A 16,770-nucleotide genomic window follows, 5' to 3' on the forward strand; every position below is an offset into this window, starting at 1 on the left:
ACCCTCTAAATTCACAATTCTTTATGAAAGTATGGCAGTATTAGAATTTTCTTGAATTCCTTTATAGAGATCTGCCAGGGTATAAATAACTCTGATTGCCTGCCAACAAGAAAAGCCTATAAAAGCTAAGTCTGAGACCATACCAGCTTCACTTAGAGCTGCCCTAGGCAAAAATGGTGAATGATGGGTTGTCTCACCTCCTCATCACCTCCTCTTGATACCTCTAGGACCTGGCTAACCCTTATTCCCCTGGGCTTGTGCTGCTCCTTTACTGACATTGCTAAAACCCACAGTCTATTAGGACTATCTCTCTTTCCCTTCCAAAGTTACAGAGAGGTTGTTAATCTAATAAGCCGATTTCCACTGATGGAAAGATATTAAGAAGAATTCTGGTTTCAGTTAATTTTTAAAAGTCACTCCCAGGGAAAATGCCCACCATTTTGTTAAACACTCGTGGTCGTAAACTGGTGGATTGGTCATGCCAGGCCAAACTATATCCTTTTTTGGGTACTTTTCTTCACCATGTGGCACTCCCAGTCTCTGTCACTGAGGAGACTGCTTACTTACCTTAGAAATAGGACAGTTAGAAATGAACTCAACAGAAAAATACAATGCTGGAAAAAAAAAAAAAACCTGATTTGATAGTATTGGCTTATCTGTCTATGTTTATTAAATAGATGCAGAAGCTACAAGATAAACACTAAAACATATCCATGCCTGTGGAATGACTCTGTAATTTCCCAGGGTAATTTCACATGTCTGTTCTTTTATTATAATGACAGGAACTTGTGGGAAACCATGCTTATTCTGTGACCTCACAGACATATGAGTGTAAATAAAATCTTTTAAAAGCCTCTTGGTTAAATCTCTTTCAGCATAATCCAAAGTACATATTTGGCAATTACTTCAATTAATCTGCTCAACAGAGAAAGCCAAACAAAATAGTTCCAGCTAGAGTTTACTTAAACTCCATATTAACTGAGCAACTGAAAAATCTGTATGGTTTTTTCCTTTAAATCAGTGGCTCCTCAGACACAGCCATAGAGGTTTTTATAAACATGTATGCTTAGACCTCACCTTGGAATGACTGAGTAGAATTACTCCTGGGATCGGGACCAGGCATCTGTACTTTCACAGAAAAGAGCCTCCACAGGTGTATTGAGGCACTGATGCACAGCTATGTGTGAGAACCACAGGGCTTTTGTCTCACCAGTTCTGTCATTTATTGAAGACCCACTCTGTGGCAGGCACTCTCCTAAACACTTAACACTTATTTTTTCACTTACTGCTCATAACATCCCTAGAAGATGGCTATTATTTTACCGATGAGAATGCTGAGGCCTAGAGAGGTCAGGCAGGCAGCATGCCTAGTGTCATGTACCTGTCATGTACCTGGAGGGGCAGGACCAGAATCCAGGTCTGTTCCAATACTTTGAACCACTACAACCCTGAAAAGGCCTTCTTAATATACAGATTGAAAATGTATGGGTGCGTTTTATAGTGGTAATTTCCAATCTAGACGCTTCCATTTTGCTGCTTTGATTACCCTAAGATCATCCAGAGTGTATAGGGATTGTTTCATTTTATGGCCTTAAAAGAGAGCCACTATATTCATGTAAAAGGAGACATAGTCTAATAGGTAAAAGATACTTTGAAATTATGGGTTAAGTGTTTTTGCTTTCTTTGTTTAAGTCACAGATGGCTTTCACCTGAGTTCAGAAACTCAGGAGCTACTGTAAACTACCTTTTAATTTCATGGCTAAGAATAATTCAGGAATGTGTCAGTGTTGGAAGAGCATGATTTTCCTTCCAGGTCAATTTCTTATTAAAAAGTATTTTTAAATTGTATAAAATCATTGCTGAGAAATGCAGTTTTGTGTGGAATATGCAATTTTAGGATGTGTTCTTCCTGATTTGGGGCTGACACCATTATTTAGAATAGTGATGACTCATGTCTAGGACTTAAATCTTTTTTTCATGGGTTTATACATTTTTCCCCTTGAATTGCACCAAAAATGGTTTTTTAATTGGCTTTAACTCATGCCCAATAAATTGGACGAAAATTGATTGCTGCAGTCATGTTTGGTTTAAAATTATTCAAGACTGCACCATGAGTCAAATGAGTGTGTGAGTGAGGGCAGCAGCATTTTATATCCTCTGTTTATGATGAATAAGTTTTTTCCAAAGTGGTCATAATTCATAGATAAAAGTTAATATATGTTAACATTTCATAAAGCATAAAAGATAGTAACAATCATGTTATAAAACATCATGTTAAAAATTAAAAATTATTGTGGTATTGTTTCTCAGTACCTTTTTTTCTACTTCTGTCAATACTACACGTTTAATTATTATATTCCTTTAAAAATAAGTGATACCTGCATGTAGCTCTTATTAGATTCTTGGTCATGACATTAGAATATTTTTAAATGGCAAAATTAAAACATGAAGATATTTGGGCTGTACTATCCTATAGAGTTAGGACAATGAGGCAGTTTCCCATTCTCTGAAGAGTGATTTTAAAGATAAAAATTGAGTAATATGAAAATTGAATTAACTCAGGTGACTGTTTAGGGCATTGAAATAGCAATTCGCTAAGTGGTACCTGTCAGGAAGCCAGTTTTTTTTTTCAGTCTCATTATAATTATTGACTGTATTATGGTTTTCATTTATTTATATGCTATAGAAATATAAGGAAATCACTTTACAGGCTTTGGTAGTTGGGAATAAAGGTTCATTTTATGAGATTCTCCAGGAACTGCAAGAAGGGGTATATAAAAAGGAAAAAGAAATAACTAATTAATAAAAAGGAGACCATCTCTTGGTCATAATATATATAGGCAGTAAGTGAAAGTAATAGTTGGTGTTCCTGTGTATAATTAATATTAGGCAGTTCTAATTGGGCAAGATAGTTACATCTGAGATTGTATTATTCTAAGAAACTGGTCGAGAAATTTCTGAGATTTTTTTCATTTTGCTCTATTATATTTACTTTTCATATGTATTAAATCTCAGGATTTCTCTTTATAAATACTATTGTGATTGGAAATTACAAAACTTCAAGGCTGTTAAGCTGTCTGTCTTTTAAGAGGTCCCTGGTCCACACCACTCAAGATCTCCCAACCTGGTGCCTACAAGGCTGAAGCTTGAGCTATGGAGTTAGAGAGATTTCTTCCTCTTCAAAACATAATCTAACTGTTTTTCTGACTTGTAAGAAAGAATGCATGCTCAGAATTTAAAAAAAACTGAATAATGCAGAAGATATTAAGAAAAAACTAGATACCAACTCCTATTACCTCAATAGTCACTATTGTATGTTCTAATGACCATTCTTTATAGGATGTCTGATAACTTCCAACACTATTTCATGAAAATCTTTATATGTTATCACATATGCCCTTCTAAATTATAAGTGTTTACTATATGGTTATGGAGTAGATATCTGAAAATTAAATTTACAAAAGCTAAATAGGGAGTTCAGGCTGTGGCTCAGTGGGTTAAGAACCCGACATAGTGTCTGTGAGGATGTGAGTTCAATCCCTGGCCTCGCTCAGTGGCTTAAGGATCTAGCATTGCTGCAAACCTTTGCACATGTCATAGATGTGGCTTGTGTCTGGTGTTGCCATGGCTGTGGTGTAGGCCTGCAGCTGCAGCTCTGATTTGACCATTAGCCTGGGAACTTCCATATGCTGAAGGTGAGGCGCTAAAAAGAAAAAAAATAGAAATAAAAAGGTAAAACATTAAAATTCCTTCAATCCCTCCCTCCTCCCAAATTACTGGTGATTAGGAACTCCTAGGACACCTTATGTAACATTTATCAAAATCTCATTTGACCTTAATCGTTTTAAAGAAGTGAATCACCCAATTATCACTTTTATCTATTTTCCATTTGTTGATAATAAGAAGCATGGAAAGATATGAATATAATTATTTTCATTATAAAAAATAGAATTTTGTTTATATTAACTGTAAGGTTTATTTTCCTTATGCTTTTGTTCTCTTGCAAGTATTAATTTCTGCTATATTTCTTTAGAATTATTGAATTTTATATCTGGAAAGTACCTTACAAGTCATCTAATAAAAAATGGTTTAGGACTTGGGCTATAAAAATGGACTTAGGGTCAAATCCCAACTGCTAATTGTGTGGTCTTGGGCAAATCACTTAACATGCTCAGTTTCCTCATCTTTAAAATGATAAGGTTATTGTGAGGATTAAATTAGTTGATGCATGGATAAAGCATCTCTGATGCCATCTACAGCATAATATGTACTCAATGCTTGTTACCCATTGTTATTTTTTGTGCTAATCCACTCTTTGGGGAATCATGAGGTTTAGAGAGGAACTTGCTGAAGGGAATCAGCTAGTTAGCGAAGAAATAATCCTAGGACCATGTCTTCTCTCTTCAGGCCTAATGCATCCTTCCCTGGCATTGTTTTTAAAGTCCCTTCTTAAGCACAAAGGTGTTTTAGAGGCATCCACAGCCAAGCAGTGTGCAGAATGGTAGGCTCTGGTTCCTGGTTTCTCTGCTTCCCAAGAGGGTTTTTTGGCTCAAGAGTATAATTTGTTCAGAACCCTTTCACTTTCCCAAAACCTGCTGTAAATATTTTGGCTGTTAAAACATTTTCATTATCATGTGAACCCCTTTTTTATGCATGTCAGTCTTCTCCCCATCTCTGTCCCACAGCCTTGCCACCTCATTCCAAGGAGTCTTTAAACAAAAGGCTTCTTAATCCTCCTTCTGTCTTGACTCTGATCCCTATAACTTACTTAGAATCTCTTCCTGTTTGGCATGTCCAAAATTTATACTTGTCAGTAAATATACCTTGTATCCAGTAGTTTTATGTCAGTACTTCCCTCTGCTGCTTTCAAAGCTCTCTGTGATGTGAGTCTACAAAGTCTAACCAACCTGATATCCTACTGTTCTCCAGCCCACTTCCTCCACTACAGTCTCTTTCACCAATTTTCACCTCCGAACCTCATGTCATTTGCTCTAAACACTCACACACATAAAAACTCCAATAAAGTAGATTTATAAAGACCTTTTTAAAACTAAGGACTAAAACATAATATACATTTGTATTTCCCTCTTTTATTAAAAAAACCTTGCAATGAGTCTCAAATTTTCACATGACTAATACAGAGACACTCCTCTCGTATTCATTTTACATATAGGAAATGTTAGTACTCTAAAAAACAGTACTGTATGAGTTAAATAATGAGCACCAATATAAAAGAAAGACTTCTCTTTTTATTGTCTGCAGAAGAAATCTAGAAATGCCAGCGAGAAAGAGAGAGAGAGAGAGAGAGAGAGAGAGAAAGAAATTTCACAGTAAACTGTCAGAATAATTCAAGGAAATGTCTATTTGTTACTCAACAGCTTAAGTAGTCTGTAACACCATTCATTTACTTTGCATTTACCAACTCATGTTTATAAAAACTGCCATTTCAAACAACCTATTCTCTAATTTCTCATATAAGAATGACAGTGACCAAAGGAACAGAACCTTATTTCTATCACAATGTTATTCTCAGCCTTAAAATGAATATACACATGCCCAAACAGAGAAATAGATTTTCCATTTAGTCATGTCAACATGATGAAGGGTTAAAATGGGTTGGTGTGAAATTGCAGTAAAGAGTAGCTATTCTGTGTGTAAGTTTGTGTTTCTTAGTGCTAATTACACTTCCTTGTAGAACTCTGGCAGTCACATGATTGGGCTTGACTTTGAGTTGGTCAGTCTTATCAAATTATAAGACACAGGAGTTCCTGTTGTGGTGCTGCAGAAAAAAATCCCACTAGTATCCATGAGGATGAGGGTTCGATCCCTACCTTCGCTCACCGGGTTGGGGATCCGGCGTTGTGAGCTGTAGTGTAGGTCTCATGCGTGGCTTGGATCCCACGTTGCTGTGTTGCTGTGGCATAGGCCGACAGCTGTAGCTCCGATTTGACCCCTACCCTGGTAACTTCCATATGCCGTGGGTGTGGCTCAAAAAGCAGGAAAAAAAAATATATATATATGATACATTGAGGATGTGGATAGATGCTTATTGAAGTTTGAAGAGCATTAAGTTTGTTTTCCCATTGTAACCTATGAACCTAGACAAACAAAAGTTTAAAGCTCATTCTTATATCAGGCTGCAAAGTTTTGTTTCCTTCCGTTCTCACTTAGTGAAAGTCCACATCTGTAGCAGAATCTATATCAATCCATGGTGAAGTAGGCCCAGGAGGGAACTGCAAAACTACAAACTGCACTAGTTTTAGTATTCTTTTGACATGATGTGTTTCACAATGTCTAGTGGACATTATTTCTCCATTTTGTTTCATTCAAAACAATTATAAACAGCATATTCTCTTGTGCCCTTCATACAGTCTATCTCTGTGTTCTTTTGGATATTTATTTTGATAGATTTTTTTCAAGCACAGACCACCTAAGGAATAGAAAACTCAAGCAGAAAGCACTCTTAGGCTATGTAAATGGAATAAATATAATAGCCCATAAAAATGTATGTGGAGAGAGGGAATGAGCCCAGAGAGAGAGCATGATGACAAACTGATTTCTTTCAAGGCCATAAATGACTACTAACTTTAAACATCTTGCCGTAGAGTTAACATAAAATGATAAATAAGAATGGATAACATATGCATATATATTATATATATTTGAATAATAAAAGTGCCTTAGCATAAAATAAAAATATTTTAATTTGATTAGACGGTGATGCTATATATTTGACTCAACCTGATTTCAGTGAGTAATTAACTGAATTATAGCCTATACTTAATGCCAAACACTAACATTTTGAGCCTAACTGAGGGAACAAAGGTCATGATTAGTGCCAAATTGAGTGACACAACGCAGAAAGACTGACATTCAGGAAATCTGTATTCCTATTAATCTTAGAAATGTTACCTAAATTTCTAATGCATCTGTTATGCCCCTGAAACTGAGAACTAATTTAAGGTGTTTTTATTACTCCATCAATCAAATGGGATCTCAGACTAAGCTCCTTTTTGAAGACCCAAAACTTTTTCTGGGTGAATCATGAAATTGTGTAGGGAAATATACTGAAGCTACATAACAGGGCAGACAAAAGATTTTATGCCTTCTGGGGCCTTTTAAGGTTGGGTACAATTAGAAATGTGAGAAAATAGTTATCATAAGATATATCATTAGGAGATTAATGAGAGCAAATGAAAGTATTTAAGAGACAGTATATAAATGCAGGAATTTTAATTCTGGCTTCATCAAATGAATATGCTAAGTCACCATTTGGTTCCTATAATTTTAGTTACCATATATTGACTACTTCTTCCATGCCTCCAAGTTTGAATATTTTACACCCATAACTAAATTTAATCTCATGGTGATTCTAAATTAAGCATTATTATCACTATTTTATATATCTGGAAAGTAAGACCGAGAAGAGATAAAATAACTTATTCAACACCCCATAGTAATGGAGTTAGATTCAAATTCAGATTGTCTGAAGGAAAAACCCAAGCTCTTAAAATTTTTTAAATTGTAGTTCCTGATAAAGTACCATATCAATTTCTATTTAAAGGGCTAATTTTTAGACAAAGTAAAACCTAAAGAGATATTTTATAAATATAGTCACTCAAAAGATGCTTGAATTAAACTGAAATGGGTCTTTTGTCAAAGATCAGGAATAAATATTTAGAAATAATAATTTTTTTTGGGAGGGTCAAAGATCAGGAATAAATTCTTAGAAATCAGAATTAATTTTTTATCACTTATTTGACCTTCACCTGAAGGTAAGTGTTGTATCTGGAAGGACACAGTTAGTTGTCTGATTTTTTTTTTTTCCTTTTGGTAATAAAATTGTAATCAGTTCTAAGTAAAAACATTATAACTTTTAGATATTTCCAAAGCTTCCAATATTTTTGCCTTTATACATCATAGAAAGACTGTATACCTTAAAAATCTATGACCCCCATTTCCCAGAGAGAAGAATTAATAATGGGGAATTGCTTTAAAAATAGATTTTGCATTTTTAAATTTTAAATTATTTTTATCTTTCATAATGAATTGCTTTGCCTTCAGAAATTATATATATATCATTTATTTGTTATGAAAATTAGACAGGAGTGGTTTTTATAATAATTTCATGCTAAAACATTTTTCTGTTCAATATGAAATTTTTTCTTTTTAAAATTATCTTTTAGTTTTGAAATGTTATAATAATTTAAATTTATAAAATGTCCTTTTTCTCACATTTCAAGCTTAGTGAGAGTACATCTTTTAAGCCTTATGCAAATTCTCATCTTTAAAAAGTCCAACTTGTAGTGACAAATACATTAAGCTGTCCATTGTATGCATTTTTTTGTATGCATATTTTTAATTAAAAATAAAAATAAAAACCATAGCTTAAGAGACTCAACAAAGCTGCCAGTTCAAACTTGTTTATTTTTAACAAGCAGAAAAATATCTCATTATCAGAAGATATAATATTACCTAAAGGCTAGAATTCATTAAAAGAATATTTCTTAAAATGCTTATATAGCAGTCATTATTTAAACCAATATGATAACATTATGGAAAATGATGATGTGGAGGGGAAAATTTACCTTACATAAACTTAAATTTCTCTCTCATTAAAGAACCCATTCAGTTCCCATTCATTCATACACTTGAATATTTTTAACACCTCTCAGTGTTACTAGGCATGAAGGATTTTGCGAAAAGTGTTCAACAGAAACATATTTGAGATTCCAAGACATATTTATTTGCTTACCTCCATATGAGTAATCAAATAACAATTTCAAAGTTTAAAATAATTGCTTTTTAATGTATCTAATAACTACTGAAACATGTACTAGCATCTTAAATTTTTTTCTCATCATTTTTCCCGACAAACTCATTTTTATTCTTCCTCATCCCACTGTGATTTAAGCAGCCTTTATGTTGTCAATTAAGTGCACTCTGACATTTATCAAAGTTTTGGGGTTAAACAAAGTAAAACCTGATTGATTTTCTAAAATTGCATTAACCATGTGTTATCAGCCGAAGGTACCTGTTTACAAATGTCGCTAAAACTTAAAATATAAATACTGCCTGGAAAATGCACTGCATCCTCTCATACTTACATACTCTCATAAATGCACACCAATGAATTTACAATCCATTCAATCAGACAAAGAACAAGATACAGTGCTGAGTCATCAGCCAATCAAAATAACAAGGTCATTAGTTATATTCTGATCATTTTACATTTAAACATTTTTGTGAAACATTTGTTTAATATATAGAATGTCATACTCATATCTGTAAAAGGAGAGAGAAGCATATAAAGTATGCTCAAAGAATAAAAATACACATGTGGAATTTCCTGAAACACTCCATAGTAATTATCTGGGTAAAGGGGAGGGATGAAATACAACTCTTATCCTTGTAAGCAGCTAATGCAGATTCTTTTCTTTGGCTATTCTAAAAATCACCCTGATATCTCTCTTGTGGCCCTATCTCTTCAACAAAAAGATCAGGTTTACCTCAGTACTTCAATCCTCAGTATCTGGTTGATCTACTTTTCCTATAACAAAAGGAAAACTTTAGATCCCAACTGGAATCTGTTTTTAATACTGTGGTCAGAGGGCTTCCTCTACCCTAGGCTCTGGTAAAGACAGAATTCTATTTTTTATCTGATTGGTTTAAATTGTTCCTTAATCTTTATTACACCAAACTTGACACAGCTTTATAGTTTTCAAATTTTTTCTACATCCTAGCTAAGACTAGTAGACATGACCAAGATGCTGGGTCCCTTTGCAACTACTTTTCCTCGCAGCTTTCCCTCCCCAAATAAATTTTTAAAACTGTGGACTTCTTCTCACACCCCCCCACAATTAAAAAATATATCCCGTTCCAGGCGCCCCCTCTCCGCCTGCCGAAAGCATTTTAATGACAGTTTACTTTAGCGGTCTATCAGCCGACTGCTGCCTCTGCCACCTGAATTTCAATTTCTTAATTTACAGCCCAGATAAAACAGAATGGAGCAGGATCTGGGCTGCTCTCTACATTGGGTTGGCCTTATCAAGCGTGAAGTTTGGCGCGTTGCAAACGTATTCAAGTGATTATCTGTTGAGGACCTCTCGAGCCATCTCCATCTCTGCAGCGGGCTGATAAGACAGCTGTTTCTCTAGCTGCGGTGTCTCCCCGGACCTCAGTCTTCTGATACAAACTCCGCTTTTGTCACCGGGCTCCGGTGCGGTCACTTGCTCTATGGGGCAAGGGTTTGATCTGAACACACGTAGGGGAAAAGTGTGAGTGTGTGAGAGCGCAGAGGAAGAGAGGAAACAGGAGGGGGAGGGCTATGAGAGGGAGATAGGAGAGGAGGAAAAGAGGGTTAGAGATCGGAGAGACGTGGGGGCAGGGCTGCGTGCCGAGTGCAGTTGATAGCTCTGATTGACTGGTTGCTCAGCCAGGCTTTATTATTTCAAATTAGACGTGCATCGCACAGAAGTGGAAACATAAATTTTCAATATAAGAAAGAGCCTCTGAGCAACGGAAGCAGAAAAACCGTTTCTTCCCAGGTCCCGGTAAAGGGGCCGGCGAAAAGACTGATTGCCACCAGCTGAGACAGATGGTTTCCTTTAACTTTGGAAACTGCTATTTTTAATTACTTGTATTAATTTTGCATGAGATGTATCCGCTCTCGGAGGAAGCTTAGAGAAGACTGTTAGCATCCCTGGAAGAAAACGGACACAAAGCTCTGATTTGCCCATTCTCACCTCCAGTTTTTGCTACCTTACCCACGCCTGGTCGCCTAGATCATCCTTTGCGTGTTCAAGAAAGACGTTGAGTTTGTCTTGCTAAAGTTGGTACTGAGTAAAAAGGGAGGAAAAGAAATCTGAGAACATTTGTAGGAATGTTTACATAAATGATCGTAAATAAATGATGAAGGTGCAAATAAAATTTCCCAGACACTCTGGGGTACGTGCAACAGATTTTAGTGTGAATATCTGCAGGCAAAACACCTAAAGGAGGATGAACCTTGTGCAAATTCTGCTGAGGAAAAAAAAAAAGCGGTGGTGGTGGGGAGGAAGAATATAGGATGGTCTTAAAGACTTACCGCGACACCACATTACGTTTTAATTAAAAAAAAAAAAAAAGCCTATACAATTCATGTGTCTTTTAGTGTAAACAGTAACCTCAGAATTCAGGGTAGATTCTGAGTCGGCTCCCTTCACAGGCTTTTCCCTTGAACAAGAGTTTAAAGACAAAATGTAAAGAGAAAGTAAAGGATGTTTGAGATCCTACTCACTGCCTTCTCTGGCACTGTCCCTAATGGAAAGTGTTAGCAATATAAAGGGTTCTTTGCAAAACAGTCTCGGAGGTCACTCACCTTCGGATAAAAGGCTTTGCCCCTCAGCCAGGAGATGTAGGGAGCCGGGGAACGAATTGGGGGAGGGGAGAAAGGGTTGAGCGGGTAGGCGTTTTTGTTGCGATTCCCAGAGGAAATTTCGAGGATTAAAAAATCTGGAGTAGGGTTAGCAGACTTTTCGATGATTACCTGGATTTGCATTTATTTGGCATGACCTCTTTGATGACTGGCAGGCTCACCAGGGGAAGAAGTGTCTGAAAAGAGGAGGACAGTGGAGGGTGCGACTTCAGGGCACTAACCTTCCTGGCGGTTTGTCACGATGGCCGAGTCCTAGCATAAGCCTACATAATTCAAAATAAATGTGTTTCTATGGAATAGGACAGTCTCTTCCTTAAAGTCTGTAGAAATGTTCCCAAGAATTGTAGTTTCCGAGTCTCACTGGGAGGGATAGAAATCACCATCCGGCTGTGCAAACCTCTATTCAGGATCGGCCTGTCTCTGTCCATGGTGCTAATTCCTGCCTCATTCTTTAGCCCGGTTGCCACGTTGTAAACTCATGTTGGTATCAATTTTCTTGACACTTTTTTTTTTTTCCTGTTTTCTAAACTGTGGAAGTAAAGTTGATATACTTTTTTAATAAGAATAAATGAAATAGTAATCATCAAGTTATATAAACCTATATCTCTCAATGCAGGCAGTAAACTGTCACACTTCTAACATTGTGAACCACAGACACACACACCCCCATCCCAAACAGCCCAACAAATTAACTTACCATAATATTGTTATTCATCTGACAGGGTATAATTTTTGAACTATAACCCTAAGGCAAACATTGTGAACTCACTGAAATAGCTTAACTGCTTTATTTACTTGAAAAGAAAAAAAGTTAACAATTGTAGTTTACAGCCATTTTTATCATAAAATCCTAAAAATAGCCCTTCCTTCTCCTCAGAACTAGTATAAGGGTGTTATTTATCATAAGAGTCATTGCCCACAATAACCTACGAGTATTCCTGCGGATGACTGTTCCTTTATAAAGACACTTTAGTAAAACAATGATTCATTACTTTTTTAGCTTTGAGAACCATTCTTTTTGCAGCTTTCTTCATATCAAACTTTTTGTTCAAGGTCTTAGTAACTCCCTATATCTCTCCTTTTTCTGCTGCAGTCTAAAATAATGCTAAAGACTTCGAAACTATATCAGTGCTAATAAGACAATCTAATTCAAATGTCTTCGAATGCTTTTTTTTAAAGCAAGTTCAGACACTGCAGATAATTCTTTACCTAACTATAAAGGAAGAGGGATTGATTACAATGGCTTAATGTGGGTATGATGTTTACATAGTCTTTATTAATTGCAAGATAGAGCATGTTAATATTTTAGGCTATGACAACATGAATTTCAAAGTGAAATCTATACCCAGATAGCATTTGTTTTAAAGTGATTGATTTCAGTTTTTAATTTAAAAATTGGAAAAGTAAATGCTACTTACCCTGTATCTATCCATTTAAAAGTTTTTAAAAGTATCTTTTATTGAGGAAATAAACTAGTATTTTAAGATATTTTTAATTTCTTAAATAATTTAATTCCATTTTATCTACAAAGAAGAGCATGTTGAAAATGACAACATTTTGAAAAATATTTGCTCCTCTGAACAAACTGAAAAAATCATACATACTGAATCTGCAGAATTTAGCATTTTGCATTTCAATGGACAAGTTTACTACCCTTCTGGTAATTTCTTTAACTACAGAACACAGAAGCTGGTGTTTCATCACTCCACACCACACCTAACTTTCCACCCTCCCCCAACCTTTGGAAAAATATGCTTCTGTAATGTACAAAATCTTTCTTGTGGATACAAACAGACATCAAATAATAAAGTATTAGTTTCCACATAGTTAGAAAAAACTTATGTAAGTGTAAGCTAATTGTAAAGATTTTCTTCAGATTGCTGAGAATACTACATGAACCAAATACAACTAATTCAACATTAAGAGCATGTTAGCAAGGAGAAAAGACAATTTATTTCATTGGTAATTCTGACTAAACAGTATTACACCTTAATCCAAATTGTATTTATTACTTTATTCTTTGTACTGATCTGGGGGTGAGGGAGGGGTTGAAGGAGGATGACAACAAACTCTGTCTTTCACTTGTTTATTCATACAGTGATTACTGTTTTACGGATGAGGTGGAATCTTTGTTTTTTCCCTTGATTTGCTGTCCCTTCAGCCCCTTGACTCCATTTCTTCAAATAGCTTTTCTTTCTTCTTCCTCTGAGTTCCATAGAGGGTAGTTTTAGGTTGAAATTAGGAACCCCAAGCCTGTGGTTATGTTAAAAAGTAGGGGTGGGGTTTAAGGTATGATAATTATAAATGGCAATTATATGGATTCAGGCCTTCTTTCCCAACTCCCAGTTATTGTCATAGAAAGTATAGAACTCAGACATACTATATGGTTCTACAGGAAATAAACAGGTCATCTGTCTTTTGCCATTAATCATTCATCAATACTCGAAGACACTTTCAAGGAACTATGATTTACTTCAGCCCTGACTTTCTAGACATTTTGCTTTGTGACAATCTGTCCTCTTTCCATCCCAAACTCTCTTACCTGTGCCTCCTCTTTCCAGCATTCTCAAAGAAAGCAGCTAGTAGTAAATAAACAAGCAAAGGAATTCCTTTTAGGAAGGCATTAGCTTCTAGAGAAGATGTTACATTGTGTAAGAATTGTAAGTACTATCTAGGAGGCTGGTGTTATCTTTCAAGATTAAAAGAAGAAATCCAGGCTGGAAAAGAACTTAGGTCAGGTGAATATTGTCTCTACTTATACATCAAGTTGATCCTGAGGACTACACTTTTCACTTGGAGGAAGAAAGGAATGAATAAAACTATTTCAGACTCCTGAATGTTATTAAAATATGGGGTTTAATAAAGTAATATTCATCTATAAAGCAAAAGCATTGACAGCACTTGGTCTTCTGGTTAAACTTTCTAAATCCTCAGAGAAAGAGTCCAGATAAAGGCTCGACTATTTTTACTGTCAGCAATAACATGTGTGGCTCCAAGCAAATGTGGAGGAGTGACTTGTTTTAATTTCTTGAACAGCCGCTTTTTTTGAGAGTCATCATATACACCAAAGTGAAAGACTTTAGTTCAACTCAGTACCTCTTTTCCTGGACAGGATGTTATCCTGCACTTTTCTATTCTAACATGAAGTGAAAAGTAATTCAAACCGTGCAGCTTTATTTGAAAGAATTTCCAACTTCACTGTAATACTAAAAAGACGCTTAAAAAATAAGAGCTGCAATATGCCTATATTAAAATAGAGAAATTCATTATCTAATAGAATACTGGAACACAAATTGAAAAAGGCATGCGTGCAAGTAATGGATATACATTCATCCTCTCACTCAGATCAAAGAGAGGGAGCTCTCAATGACTCATACACACCGGACAGAGTTTAATGTTACTAAGAAACGTGCCATAGATGCGACAGTGATGGCAAAGGAAATAAGTCTTGCGGAAGCAGAAAGATTTAAGAGGAAAGGAGATCATGCCATACAGCAAACTCTGATAGTACAGTTGCAACCTTCCCACGTTGCTCTCTCCCCATCTCTTTCTGCTTCTTGCATTTCCCCTCGCCGCCAGTGTTAAGTGTGTATCTCCCCGCACAACTTACCTTGAAACGGGACTCCATTGAGCTCTCGAGAGTGACACAAGCACCTAGCCAATCATATCGCGTGGCCTAGCCTGGGCGGTCTCAATAGAAGCTTCTGGACCAATCAGGATCCTGGAGAGATGAGCAAGTTGCGTTGTGGCGCGACTCAGCGTATACTTCCGCGCGTGCTGCTTGGGATAGGAGCTTGGCAGAGCAGCTGCACACACGGCAGTGCGGAGGCAGAGAAGGGGTTGGTGATACGGTGCTATAAATCTGTGGTCCAGTCCACCTCCCTTTTAAGACGTCCTCCCCCCTTATTTCTGTTCTCAGTTAGAGATGCAGCAGCTTACTCCTGTAGCGACCTACTAAAAAGCAACAAGGAGAAAGACATCGTCTTTTTGAAAAAACGTTCTTTCGTCTCTTTTCTTTGTTCCTTCGTTTGTTTTTCTTGCCCCTTTTTGTTTAGTTGAACGGCAATAGGAGGGTAATCTCTCCGTCTTTTTAAACTCTCTTTTTTAAGTTTCCCCTCCCCTTTCATATTTTTTTTTCGCCATTTCTTTTAGCGTTGGACTTTGGGGTCGAAAGCATTTCTTTTTCTTTGCTTCTTTTAAGCCGAGCACAGTTTAGGTTTCGTGCTGTCTTAAGAGAACTATCCAGCAGCTTCTTGCTCATCCTTATTGGGAGAACTGCACCGTTACTTTAAAAACACACATACACAAAAACCTTAAGGGAGTAAGGTAAGTTTCGGTTTGGTTTCTTTAATCATTAGTTGCAGCGATGCGCTGGCAAACCCAGAAAACCTGTAAGTGAGCGGAATACAGAATATGAAGTTAATTGCACATGTTTGTCTCATTTCAAAGCTACTGCTCTGCTTTTTGATTCTAGAGAGAGAGCTAGCCTAAAAGACTGTGGACGCATGCTTGACGTACTGAATATTCGCAAATGTCAACGGTAGAAACTTAAGTGGTAAATGTGGCCAGGATAGAGCAGGGGTACAATGGGAGTCTAGATGTTGAGAGAGGTTCGGGATTGAGGTTGGAAGTTCATTTCGTGGGAAGAGAGGAATAACTTAGGTTTGGGGGATGCATGCCTCTACTTTCGCAAAGCAACGCAAGGACCGAAGAGGCTTTAACCATTAAAGGGAATCAGGAGCCTGGGCTTGCAGATTAGACCAGGGAAAACCCCAGACTTAATTGCATTAATCAGATAACATGTGCTGGGGAGATGGGATTGCCAGATGGAATTTAGATGCTGCACCAGGCAGCGAGTTGTAGTTGACTGAGAAAAGTACATGCCGCCCGAGGGCTGGGGCTGGGCTGGGGCTGGGGTGGGTACAAGCTGTCAAAACTAATCATTTGCGAGCTGTGGGGGCTCCAATTCTCGGCCGTCAATTATCGTGGTTCTGTTTTAAAAGAAGATAGCTAATTTAGGGCCGAATTCTTAAGCCTGTACCGGATATGAGATTCCCTTTGTTCAGAAAAGCGTAAATAAGATCCTTGGAGCTGTGTCTGTGGAGGGGCGGCTGCCTGGGAGCCTCGCTGTGCTGGGCGCTGGGAAGTGGATTCCGAGCTCTGTCCTTGGTCCTACGCAGCTGACTTCGCCTTCTGGGCGAGGGGGAACCCCTTTGCATCCGCAGGGCTTCAGAGCCACCCCAGTAGCCAACTCCGCTACGTAGCCTTCACCCACTTCCTTACTACCCTCCCCCCACCCTTTTTCTCGAATAGCTATTGTTAAACTGACGCCTGGAGAAAGATGGGGATGAGAC

The 16,770-nt window shown here is 37.0% G+C and overlaps 1 protein-coding gene across 7 annotated transcripts in view; it reads left to right on the forward strand.

Moving 5' to 3' along the window:
* Window positions 1-16,770, forward strand: part of ELAVL2 (ELAV like RNA binding protein 2) — a 171,746-nt gene that overhangs the window by 8,766 nt on the left and 146,210 nt on the right. For 3 of the 7 annotated variants that reach the window (XM_021062802.1, XM_021062839.1, XM_021062889.1), the window contains exon 1: window positions 15,201-15,742. The exons of 3 other annotated variants lie outside the window; for them this stretch is intronic. The gene's annotated coding sequence lies outside the window, so the exon portion shown is untranslated. Of the gene's footprint in view, window positions 1-15,200; window positions 15,743-16,770 lie in introns of those variants that run through there. One more of the 7 variants, XM_021062872.1, reaches the window with a different exon arrangement.

This window comes from Sus scrofa, chromosome 1 (genome assembly GCF_000003025.6).
Source record: "Sus scrofa isolate TJ Tabasco breed Duroc chromosome 1, Sscrofa11.1, whole genome shotgun sequence".
NCBI lineage: Eukaryota > Metazoa > Chordata > Mammalia > Artiodactyla > Suidae > Sus > Sus scrofa.